The 13,549-nt window shown below is 37.2% G+C and overlaps 1 protein-coding gene across 5 annotated transcripts in view; it reads right to left on the minus strand.

Annotated features, from left to right (window-relative positions):
* Window positions 1-13,549, minus strand: part of Lrp1b (LDL receptor related protein 1B) — a 1,950,932-nt gene that overhangs the window by 857,227 nt on the left and 1,080,156 nt on the right. The window lies entirely within an intron of this gene.

The raw sequence follows: 13,549 nt of genomic DNA on the forward strand, positions 1-13,549 counted from the left end.
AGGCATATCTAGCAGTAGTCACCTATGTGGTTTCATAGATAGGTTTTCAATTATATTTTCTAATATGGTTTGGGGCTTAGTGCTTGACTATATAAATATTAAAACAATTGTACTGCTGCAACTGATAATACTTAACTGAACTTTCAATGGAGAAAAAGGAAAAAATACATTGTGTATGACAGGAAATACAAGATGCAATAGTATACTGTTCAGTAGATCATATTTAACATTAAATTCTAAGTTTGGATTAACAGCCAGAAACTGCACTATTCACCACATTTATAATTACTACGGCAAAGAGAAAACTTATTATTCATATGTCCATGTCTCTGGTGATTAGCTACCAAATTAAATTAAGCAGAAGTATACTTGTTTTAGAACTACATAGATACTACTTCAGAGAGAAGGGAGACAAAGAGCACATGTAAGTCATGTTTAAATGTGACAGCAGAGGCAAAGTAATTGGCAGTTCATCTTGCAAAAGTCTTCGTAGGCATCTAAGAAAACATGTACTCACAAAACTCTGTGTTCACATATAGTGTTTTTTAAAAAGAAGCAGTGAGATATGGACAAAATTAATAACAAGATTAGGAGGTAGTTTGCTGTAGATTCTTTATTTTAATGATGAAAGTAGCTAAAGAATGATATGTATGGTCTAATGTCCACATTAAACAAATAGCAACCTGGGAGGTAAGTGATTTAACAATTTACTCAATAATCAATACAGAAAGTTTAAGAATTGTACTGACTTATCTCCTCTACTTTGTATGCAAATTTGAACACAGAATTGTAGAAAAAAATTATCAACAGAAGCAAGAGTCAACATTAGGGTTAAAGGGAAATTTAAATTTCAAACTTCAGGTTGGGAACACTTGGGTTGAGAAACAAAAGGCTTGAATCTAGATCTGTGCCAACCAAACTGATCCTATAAAGGGAGAGACAGGGCCTGGAGCCACTGTCAGTAGACAGGCTGGTTGGCTCAAAAGAAGCCCTGAAAAATACATGCAAGGCAACATGGTCTTTCATATAGTCTTTCTCCTGGTCCAGCTAATTGTAACACACTAAACTGTCAGCAAGGGTGGATTATAGTCCACCTGTTATAGAAAGGAGACTACACAAGACTACCCTTAGACAAAGAATTAAACATAAAGTAACAAAGAAAAACTAAAGCCACATCTGGAAAATTGTGGTAAGAGTCAAACCATCTACACACAGTAAAGGAAAAAGGCCATGATAAACTACAAACTGGTCATGGAAGAATGAAAACCAAAAGTACATCATTTAATTAGTGGCTAGCAGACCCTGCCAAGTTCTATGACCAGCAGCACATGCAAAATCAGCCAAGGCAGGCATCTAGCAGATGGGTCAACAGATGACTCCAGAAGTCAGATACAAACAGGGAGCTTCAGAGCATCACCATTCCCTTAATTTAGCAAGTAACATATGAATAGTACATAATCCTCTCCCTGTTTCATCCAGGATGACATGCACAGAGTGTGTGATCCCTCCATCAGTTCCCCTGTTTTATATGCACAGAGACATAGCCAATTTCAGTAGAAATTCCCTCAGCCTTTGCCCATTTCCCTCTCTCAGAGTCCCTTCCTATTACACTTGCTTATATGAGAACTCTGCTTGATTTATTCATGCTTATTTAAAGCTCTGCCTACAGTAAAATGCCCAACCTTTGCTTTCTATGAATACACAACAAGGACCTAACTCACTGATCCACTGGAAATATTATGTGACCATGAGCATTTGTATACCACTCTTGAGATATGGCTGCCTAAGACAAGAAAGTCTATTTCACTTAGGGGACCCTAAAGTTAGCCAAGTATGACACATTACACTGACAGATGGCTTCTAAGTTATTGTCTTAAAGCTGACAAACTCTATAAAAACCAGCTTAAATTTAAATTTTATTTTGTTTTATGAACATGAGTATTTAGTTTTTATTATATGTATATTATACATTATATATATGTATATATATATACATATATACATATATATATATATATATATATGCCTGTGTGTTTGTGTGGGTGTTTGTGTGTATGTGTGTGGGGGGGGGTGTGTACCACATACATAATGCTGGATACCCTAGAACTGGAGTTATAGTAGGTTGTGAACCACCATGAGGGGTGCTGGGAACAGAACTTACGTTAAAAGCAATATAAGTGCTATTAACTGCTAAGCATCTGTCTCTTTAGCTCCTAAAAGCATACTTTGATGACAACTTTCATTCCATTCAATCACATAGGAGTAATGAGAGAAAACAGATAATGAAAAAGACTCTGAGAGAGCTGACACAAGCTGGTGGGAGCTCATGGACTCTGACCTGTCAGCTGGAGAGCATGCATGGGATCGAACTAGGTCCTCTGAATGTGAGTGACTTATGTGGCTAGATCTGTTTGGGGATCCCCTGGAAGTGGGACCAGGACTTTTTCTGGGTGCATGAAATGGCTTTTTGGAACACATTCTCTAGGGTGGGATACCCTGCTCAGCCTTGACACAGGAGGGAGGGACTTGGTCCTGCCTCAACTTAGTCAACTTTGTTGACTCCTCAAGGGAGACTTTACCCTCTCTGAGGAGTGGATGGGAGATGGGTTGGGAAGCAGAGGGGGTGGGAGAAGGAGAGGGAGAAGGAACTGGAATTGGTATGTAAAATGAAAAAAACTTTAAAAAAGAAAGAAAGAAAGAAAGAAAGAAAGGAAGGAAGGAAGGAAGGAAAGAAGAAAGAAAGAGTTGATGAGTTCAATCAATCCTTTTTGGAGGAATGAAAAAAGCTTGAGGTCATATGTATTGTTTACTTGTTGATCTGAACCTAGAACAATCCTGTTCTGCAACTATAGTGCCACACAGTCAGGAAGTACAATTCTTGTCTAGCAGAAAAATTCTTGAATAGAATAATTGATAATCATTTCAATCCCTTTATTTTAACCATGCATGCAACCTATGTATATTTTTAAAATCTATCTTCTAGTGTTTTCTCAGGACTTAGAACTTGCTGGGGTTAGCAAGGTTGATCTCAGTGGATAAAGGCAATTGTTGCCAAGCCTGAGGCTAGGGGCTCAACCTCCAGAAGCCACATATTGGAAGGAGGGAACACCAATAAGTTGTTCTTTGACCTCCACATGGTTGCTGTGACACATGCATACACATACACACACACAACACACATACACACACACACAAATAAATAAATATAAATGTAAAAAGAAGTTTATATTTATATAATGTGGTCTCAAAAATATTGGTTTAATGAATGAAGAAATGAATGAATATCTTACATTGTTTCACAAGTGATTCTATCTCACCTTCTAGTGACATACAATACTTTGCACAATAATTTATCACTTGCCTCCATCACAAGCTCTAAGATACAAATATCTGACCTATATTATACTGCTTTTAGCTAACTGATAAACTATATTTAAAAACACACTAGTCAACCAGTCATGATGGTACACACCTTTAATCCCAACACTTTGGAGGCAGAAGCAGGCAGACATCTGAGTTCAAGGCCACCCTGGTTTACAGAATGAGTTCCAGGACAGCTAGGGCTACACAAAGAAACCTTGTCTGAAAAAGAAAACAAAAACAAAAACAAACAAACAAACACAAAACAAAAAGAAAACACATGGTCTTTGGTATCAGATAGACAGCAATTTTCTTTCTGACTTAAATTTTAATCTTTATAAGAATTTATGAAATAGTATATATGAAACTCCTGGGAATAATGAGGCTTAATATTTGTTAGCAATGTTTGCTTAATTCCCTACTCATATTATTTTAATTTAAGTTTTAGTTTTAAATATACATATATTTGTGTGTCTGTATGTGGATTTGGACACGAATACATTTCTCATGACCAAGGGTGGGCAGTATGTACAATGGACCTGGTCCTCCCATATCAGTCATTAATCAAGAAAATGCCCCAAAGACATGAGGGACTCTTTTCCCAGGTTCCTCTAGTTAGTGTTAAGTTGACAAAAACTAAAGAGCAAAGCTTGCTCTGGAAACATGAGAACATGAGTTCTGTCCCTGACACTTATGCAGAAGACCAGGTACTGAAGTACATGCTTATATTAACAGTACTGGTGAGGCAAAGACAGGTTAACTCCTAGGGTTTGCTGAGCAATCATTGAAGCATGATGTGTGAACTTCAAGTCTAGTGAGAAATTCTAACTCAAAAACAAGGTGCAGAGATGAGGAATAACACCAGAACTTGACCAGTAACTTCCACACAAATGCACACACTCATGAACATGCATGCTCCCATAGAAAGTCTTATGAAATTGTAATTTGATACTTTATACTCAAAATGTTTTAGAGTAAGTGGCTTACAGGCCGCAATATTACCCTACCTCATTGCATCTGAACTTTATAATCCCCAAGTTAGCTTCAAATGAAAATGCTATGTAGACAAAAATGATTATGAATGTGTCAGCTTTTATAATCAACAATGTGGCTGGAGAGATGACTCATTGGTAAGAGCACTGACTACTCAATCATTTAGGCCAGAATTTAGATTCTCCTCAACTCATGTTGAGGGAACAGAAAGCTCAAAAACTGCAACTTTATTTCCAAGGGATCCAATGCCCTTCTCTTCTCTGTAGGCACCCCCACATATATGCAAAAATATACTCACACACATAAATGAAATAAATTAAAAAGGAAAAGACAAAAGTATCTTGAAGCTGTTTATTAACTGGGTAAGACATCCTGGAAAATGGAGAGATGATTTTGAAGATTAATTGTACTGTTGCACCATTAGTCATGAAAGAAATACCTTTATTTAGAGTAGCATCATCACACAGACATAGACTGAAGATATTGCATTGTGAAAAGTTTCTGGGCATATAGTTTGGCAATCAAAACATGAAATAAACTAAAATGTCTTTCTAAGAAAAACTTGAGGTTACTCATTTTAAAACCACAATGTTTGAAGCAATCCACTGGTGTTAATATGAAATGAATTCACTAGCACATTACAAAATCCATGTATTTAGACATACTCATAACTATATTTCATTACTTTGTGAAAGGTGCTATTTCAATTCCCATTTGAACAGATTTGAATGGATACGATCATCTATAAGTTTAAAATAATAGGTATGAGTAAAATATGTTTTACATTTCTACAACTACTGATTTTCTCCAAAATTCTTAACACTCCTTCAAAAATATTTAACGTATTTACATAGGTAGAATAAGTATAAAATCGTTTCAGTTTTTACTCCCAGCTTGTCTCTGGGACATGGACATGCTCACGTGCACACATGGAGCCAGAGTTGTCCTCTGACTGACACTTTCATTCCGATCAAAAGTATAACATCCTTCTGAGCAAACATTTATATTGTTTCTAATTTCTTTATTTATACAAATGTGCTGACTTTTAAAACACATATATTTATGTAAAACAGATAATTAACGTTGGGATTATTTGGTTGGACATTATGCACACCATATATCTTTCGCAGTGGTGCAGGTTATAAGAAAATATTGGGTTTTCTTATATCTCCTTAAATTAATCATCATTATTTTATCATACAGATGTGGAGAAGGTCATATTCTTGTATTCACTCAGCTTTCTATAACTAATAAGCCACTGAAGTTCTCCCTGTTCCTATGTGAAAACACCCTCGGCAAATCCGGGTGAAGTTTTTTTTTTGAACACTATCTGTTGTAATCCATGTCATAATTTTTTTCTGTTACATGCACTCTGAATATTTTTTTGTCTAGGTAATCCTATATATTTGTACTTGCTCATGATCTATTTTATCATGAAAATGTGTAATTTTGAAATTTACATTAACCTTTTCTGAATTTTATCCTGCCTTAAAAATGCTCCACAACTTAATATTATAAGATAACATTTCTCTTAAATTTTACTTTTTTGTGTTCTTCAGATTTGAGGTGAGGAATAATTTATGAAGTAATACTCTGAAATTTTTATTACCCCAAATGGAAGCATCCCAGTTCCATCTCTGAGTGCTTCTGGGGGGTATAATTAATGTCTGGCATGTGTGTGTGCTGAATGGATTCAGGTAATTATTAAACAGCTTTAAAGATTACCATAAGCCTTCCCATACCATCTCTTCTTGTTTCTATTACTATTAATACATTTTCAGGACAAGAGGTGTCTCTTTGAACTTTTTTCAAGTTTATTACACCATTGCAATTCCAGGCTGTGGTTTCTGTTACTGTCAGCTTTTGTTATCAGCATTCTAGGATGACATTTCTCTTTACATTCAGGATGCTCAGGGCTCACTTTTGGATTTCTCAGTGCTGATCTGAGTAATTTCATGGATAGATACTTCAAAAAGTTGATTTGCTTACTCACCCTTACATCCAGTCATCAACTCATTTGATGGCTGACAAGTCCATTCAACAAGGATGCAGATTCCTAAAACACAATGCTGTTTTCACATGGACATCGTGCTCAATCTCTTGTTGCTATGTACATTTTAGTAGTTAAAAGGATAGGCATTGTAATAGTAAATAAACACCTTATTTTGGAATAATGCAGGAGATACTCTCCTGTACCATCGCCTTAATAAAAAAGAACAACCCAGTATTTTATTTTCTAATCATATATCTAAAAGAAACTTTCTTGTTATAGAGTGAAAACTCTCACTTCTAATTTTACTTTTTCTGATAAAGTTATACAAAATAAGCTAATTGAAAGCAGATTACACCTATTTGCATCAGCCAAAATTCCTTTACTGTATAAACTGTGAGCCTTAGAGAGAGCATCACCAGGGGTTCTCGTACATTAAGAAGAACAGAGCTGGGATTAAAGGCGTGCGCCACCACCGCTCAAAAAAACCAAAAAAAAAAAAAAAAAAAAAAGAACAGAGCTGGTTTCTAATTTACTCTAATGGAAAGGTGACAGAGATGAAAACAGTTTAAAAATATCTCAACTTTGTTTTTCAAATTCCCATTTGCATTAGAGGGTTTGAAGTGCAAGCATTCAGAGCTCATCCACAGGCAAGATGCTGAAAGCTGGAGCGACTAGGGAAACGCATGAAAGAGGAGGAAGACCAGTGCTTTGCAAGAGCACAGCTTTCCTTGATTTTGAATAAAGCAGACATCCGCAGTACAATGGGAAGGGCCACGGGCCTCTGACAGGAACAGCAAGACCCATGAAGTGTTCTATGGCAGGGCACGGTGGTAAAGGTCTTGAAAGCAAAAATTTCTAAAAGCTAAAATAGGAACAAATTCTTGAAAGTAAATGTGGTTTGATGTGCGAGTTTAGAGTCCCTGAGAACCCCTGACACAAAGAATTCCTTCAACTGAGTTCACAGACAAAGACTAAAAGCAGAACAGGAAACCTTCAAGAGACCCCTGAGTGTCTCACAGACAAGAAACTCAATCCATCCCTCGGACTCACTCAACTCATATACAAAAGAAAACAGCTAAACCACCAGGGAAGGGTGAGAAGACCTTTCTACCCACCAGGACAGGACAAAGAACAACCTTTTGTGAGGGGTACAGAAATAAAGTTATCTGCAGTTGGCAAAGGAACAGGAAACCTCCCTGCAAGCAAGGGGATAAAAAGGCTGAAAGGTGAGCTGCCATCAAGGAGGGTGGAAGTCAAGTCCTTTGTTTCTGAGGAGGAGATGGATACTCCACTGCACCTACCAAAGCTCCTTAGTTGTAGCAAGGCAACACTAGCCGAATGCTTGGAATAAAAACAAGAAATACCATCACCAAACGATGGATGTTCAGAGATGAGAAGCCACAAGCACGGAGTTTCATGTGCTTTGGCCAAGGGAAATGAAATTAGAGAGATCCAGCTGTAACCCCCCTTAGCAGAGACATAACGGACAGCTATGGTTCAAAAGGATCAAGTTCATCTTATTTTTATATTTTTTTCTTTACGTTTTAAAGATAGAAATTCTTGCTCCATTGCCCAAGTTAGCCCTGAAATTCTGGTCTCAGTCAGTTCTCCTGCCTCAGCTGGGACTACAAGCTTACCTCACGACATTTGGCTAAATACATACATACATACATACATAATTAATTAATTAATTAATTTAATAAAATGATATAATTAATTTTAAAGCTACCCCAGACTATTAAAGGGGTGTGCTTACAATGTGAGTAGTTCATAAAAGCTATTCCTATTTCCTTACCATAGTCCACCAGTACATTGAAGGGAGGAGGTACAGAAAGCAGAGACCAAGTTAGCAGACCTCAGTGTCAATGGGGGATGCAAATGAGAGTCAGAGTACTGGGAGAGGAATGAAGCCTGTTAGCAATGCCTCCTCTCCAGAAAGCCCCACAAATGGGGCACAGAGCAGCCTAGCTAATGCACTAGGCTTGGATTTTCATACATGTATATATCATGAGCACACATTCTAGTCACCACATTGAGGTTGCACTTCGGCTTAAAATGACTGGTAAACCTCTTTTGTTGTGTTGTGTTGTTTGGTTGGTTGGTTTTACTATGGTTGTGAGTTTAAAAAAAAAAGAGTTGAACTTAACTAAATTTTGCACTGGGCAGGAAAACTGATTCATTTAGTGGTTATGTTTGGAAATGAAAATAATTTTTTTATTTAGGTCATGAGTCAAGGTGTTTAGCACACACACAGCCATGACCAATAGCATTCCAGAATTCTTTTCTAATGGCTATCTTCATGCTAACTGCTCTGCTTTAATATGGATATTAGCCACTCCCATGGTGTGAGCTAGTGTGAGTGATTTATGAGACATTATTTTAATTGAACTAACCTAAACAATAGTATAGTTATTAACTTTATAACAGTAGCCCCATGTTCAGGATAGTTCCAAGTAAAACATCCAATAGGAAACATATGATGCTAGAAACAATTAAGCAATCTGTTTGCATACATTTCTCTTGTTTTAGTTTATACTGATAATTGCTACTTTATAAAATTATGAAAATTATATTACTCAAATTTTTTATGAATGTCTGAGTCTGGTACTGAAAGACTGTGTTCTAGTGACTCAGAACGCTAAGGCAGAGGATGACATCTTAAAGATCTGCCTGTGCTACAGATCAAGTTCAGGATAGCCCAGTTAACTGAACAAAACTCTGTCTCAAAAGACTTTAATGGGGCTGGTAATACACACACACACACACACACACACACGTTCAAAATTAACAAACTCATCCTAACACAAACTGCCATTTGCTTAAGCTCCATGTCTGTCTCCTATCTATACGGTTGCAGTCCTTTGTCCCTAGAGACAAATACCCCGGCCCCCTCTCCCTTGTTCCCTTCCCCTTCTTCCTTGTCCTCTAACTCCTGTCTCTGTCTTTTATCGCCTGCCCTTTGTTCCTCTGGGACAAATAAATCTCCCTTGTGCTGAGAACTTGGTCTTGAGGTGTCTTGTGCCAACTTCAAGGTCCTTCATGCACAAAAAACAAACACACACATATGCTCATATACAGGCATGTTGGTGATTGCCAAGTATTTTAATATTATTTTGCTCATACAAGAAATTCAATAATTATGACAATAAACATCTTTCTTCTTTCTAATTTTTATTTTTATTACAAATCCTAATTATATAGTCTTTACAGGAATTAAACTTGTTATCCTCCTGTCTCAACCTCCCAAGTGTTGGGATTGCAGTTGTGTAGCACAGTCTGGTGACAACAGATTTCTTTATAGAAACCTCTAGAAGTCTTTGGACATGGAGCTCTGTGTAAGGGTTTGACAAGCACTGCATTTGGGTGGCCTAGCCTTTGTCACCTGAGCCCAGAAGGAATTCACAAAGCTGTGACCTGGTCAGAACCTCAACTTATGAATGACTGCAGTGGAAGTCAGATCATCTGGAGGAAAACTCACAGTAGAAAACTGGACTGCCCATTGCAGGAACCTTCCAGCATCAAGCAAAGAACCAGAGAGAGTCCATATGAGAGCCAATATCCTACCAGTCAATTTGTCTGTCTCCACCCATCAGTCTCTCTCTCTCCAAATCATCCCATCTGTGTTCAACAGTCAAGGCTCCACCCAGCTCTGTCCTTGCTCTATTGTCATGTTTTCCTTCCTTCCTTCTTCCTTCCCTCCCTCCCTCCCTCCTTCCCTCCCTCCCTCCCTTCCTCCCTCCCTCCTTCCCTTCCTTCCTTTCTTTCTTTCTTTCTTCCTTCCTTCCTTCCTTCCTTCCTTCCTTCCTTCCTTCCTTCCTTCCTTCCTTCCTTCCTTCCTTCTTTTTAGCTTTTTCCTTCTTCCCACTCTCACCTTTGTATATTGTTCTTTCCTTTTCCCTCTATTCTTTCCTCCATATCTGGTCAGGTTTGCAGGCTCTATGTTATCTGACAATGCATCATTATCTCTCTTCAGTCTACCCTTTGGTCAAACCCCCTTCATTCCTTACTTTTCCTGCCCCACAGCTCTTCATAGTCATGTTCTCCTTCTTCTCTTTCTCTCTATCATGATGCTATGAATTGCTATGCTTTCTGTGTTTTTTTTTTTGGGGGGGGGTTACTTTCAACTTATAACCTCTCTCAGTTGCTCCTAAATTAGTACAAAGTTCTATCGATGTACCATTGTTCCCTATAATAAATCATGTTTAAAGAGCGATTGTTGTATAATGAAGTACTAGTCTGTTTTCATAGGTCTGGCCCTGGATAGTAATTGCTGTGACAGTGGACAGATGAAGATAGACTCTAGTGCCTAGAACACCAGTCTTACAAAGAAAATTGTCACCTCAACTCTACTACAACATACTACCTCTAAAACATTGCAAAAACTTCCACTGGGTAATTAAAGGTAACCTAAATATTTTTTTAAGCCCAATGAGAAGAATATAAGTAACGCTGATTAAAAAAAAAAAAGGGGCAATCTGTCTTCTACAAATTACACAAATCCTAGAATGCATGCCCCTGTGAGAACAATGACAAATATATCCAAATAAATAAAGTACTGAATGAATTCCAAAAGAAAACAAATAGTTGAATGAAATCAGGATGTCAATTCTAGGTACAAAACAAAAATTAAGTAAAGAACAAGAAATATTGGAGAAAGCACAAACCAAAGAAGAAATTATTACTGAAGACATTATTCTGAGAATGAAAAATTCATTAAGAACAACTAATAGTTTAGTGGAAAGTGTCACCAACAGAATGAATCATAAGGAGGACAGAAGAGCAGGGCATCCAAATAATGTACAGTAATTGTTACATTGTCTCAAGGACAACTATGTGTGTGTGTGTGTGTGTGTGTGTGTGTGTGTGTGTGTGTGTGTGTGTGTATACATACATACATATTTAAGGTATACAAATGGGAACAAGCAAGATGTACAGAACATCTCGGAAAAACAAAACAAATATACAATCTATGGAGATAAGAGAAGCAGAGTTTCATACAAAAGCATGTCAAATATTTCAAAAAGCATAGCAGAAAAAAATTTCTGATCTAGTGAAAGAAAAACCCATTCAAAAAACAAGAGGCATGTAGAAGGACCAGAGAGTGCTGTGGGATGTTCTGTACGGCAAATGTGTTGCTCTGATTAGTTAATAAATAAAACACTGATTGGCTAGTAGCCAGGCAGGAGGAAGTATAGGCGGGATAAGGAGGAGAGAATTCTGGGAAGTGGAAAGCTGAGTGAGAGACACTGCCAGCCGCCGCCATGACAAGAAGCACGAGAAGATGCAGGTAAGCCACGAGCCACGTGGCAAGGTATAGATTTATGGAAATGGATTAATTTAAGCTATAAGAGAAGTTAGCAAGAAGCCTGCCACGGCCATACAGTTTGTAACCAATATAAATCTCTGTGTTTACTTGGTTGGGTCTGAACGGCTGTGGGACTGGTGGGTGACAGAGATTTGTCTTGACTGTGGGCCAGGCAGGAAAACTCTAGCTACAAGAGAGAAAAATGACATGTCATATCACAGTTAAAATCCTAAGTATACAAAATAGGAAAGTGTGTTAGAAGTTTCAAGAGGAAGCATTAAGTCACATCTGAAGGCCAACTGATCCTAACAACAAACAACTCTCCACAGAAGCATTAAAAGCAAGTAGGAGACGGAAGCATTGAGCACCAGTCCTGAAAAATCACACCTACCCAGGCTATGACACCCAGAAGAAAAATGTGATTTGCCAATATGACTTTAGGCTTTCTGATGTAAATATTATATTATAATGAGGATTTTTAATTTTTCTGAAAAGAGAATGTAAAAACTCAACTGAAAAAATAACTATGCATTCTCTTTCAGAAGAATGTGACTATTAAGTATTTTTCACTTATGAGAGTGTTGAAGCAGCATTTTGTAACTGTCAACTCTGAAGTTAGGACTGAAGGGATAATCTGGTTAGTCCAGTGGCCATGGAGCCCATCTCTGCTGTTATGTGAAGAACTATAAATCTCACTGATAAGATAAAGTCATTTAAATTAAGATTATCAATGGGAACTTCTAGTCAGAGCCTAGAACTGGCACTCTTTTGAAAGGAAACCAAGACCCTCTCTATTATATTTTCTTGCCTCATGAAAGATTTTTTTGAAATCAAAATACTGCAAACAATCTGCTTGGTAAGAAGTGCAAGACCCTCGTCCCAAAATCTGGTATCCCACTTCGGAGACCAGCAGAAAGACAGCTTCTGCCAGAGTCAATGAATGCACAAAGTTTAATTAGAGCCTTCCTGAGAATATGAAATCATGGTGACGTATTTCCTTAATCAGTAAGCTATTTTTAAAATGTGAAACTGCCACACATTTCATTTCGATAATTCATTTGCCTCTCTTGGAGAGTGAACTTTTTGTCATTGATAGTTTTATTTGAAATATAGTTAAGTCGAGTGAATCATCTTCCCATGAGCCAACTTCTTGTTCCATTTCACAGATCCATGTGAAAGAGCTTCAGGCTCTTCTTGAGTCTTTGTTTTCTGGCTCCTTGTGCATCCTACCTCTGGATGGATCTCCCTAAAAATGTGACTTTCCTCACATTTTTTCTTATATCAGAAATATTTCTCATTTTATCATTTTTGTGTGCAAACTCCTTTACTTTCCATTCAAGTTTTTCATCATGTCAACTACTACTTTGCATAAATCTTCTGTAACTATTATCTGCAAATTGAACTCCCAAAATAGTGATTCATTGAGAGTATCCATCCTATTTCTGGATAGTATTTTTCCATACTTTCCTGAAGGCATGAATGTTTCCTCTCTGCCTTTAACAACTTCCCTTTAAGATGTTTCCCACAAATGACATGGTGCATAAGGAGTCTCTGTACATATCCATGTAAAGGTGTCTACCCCTTCATGTAAATGTCCATTGTCTATGCAATCCCCTGGAAACACATGTTTCTTTGGGTTGGTTTGTATTTCATTAACCAAATACTGCAATTCTTTAAATTTTCCATGTGCTTATGTTGTCCATCAAGGTAGCCATTTCCTAAAATTCTTTTTTAACTGTTAACTCATACAATCAACTAGTAAACTGTACTTCATACATATTCAGTTAGCAATTCATGATTCAGAGATTTCTAAACTATTAAAGAAACAAGTAGGCTTTAAATATGTGGAAAGTGAAATCCAGAATTCTGATAGGAAGTTAATCATCTCTTGGTTTAGT

This window comes from Peromyscus californicus, unplaced genomic scaffold (assembly GCF_007827085.1).
Source record: "Peromyscus californicus insignis strain IS unplaced genomic scaffold, ASM782708v3 Scaffold_7__1_contigs__length_154581171, whole genome shotgun sequence".
Lineage (NCBI taxonomy): Eukaryota > Metazoa > Chordata > Mammalia > Rodentia > Cricetidae > Peromyscus > Peromyscus californicus.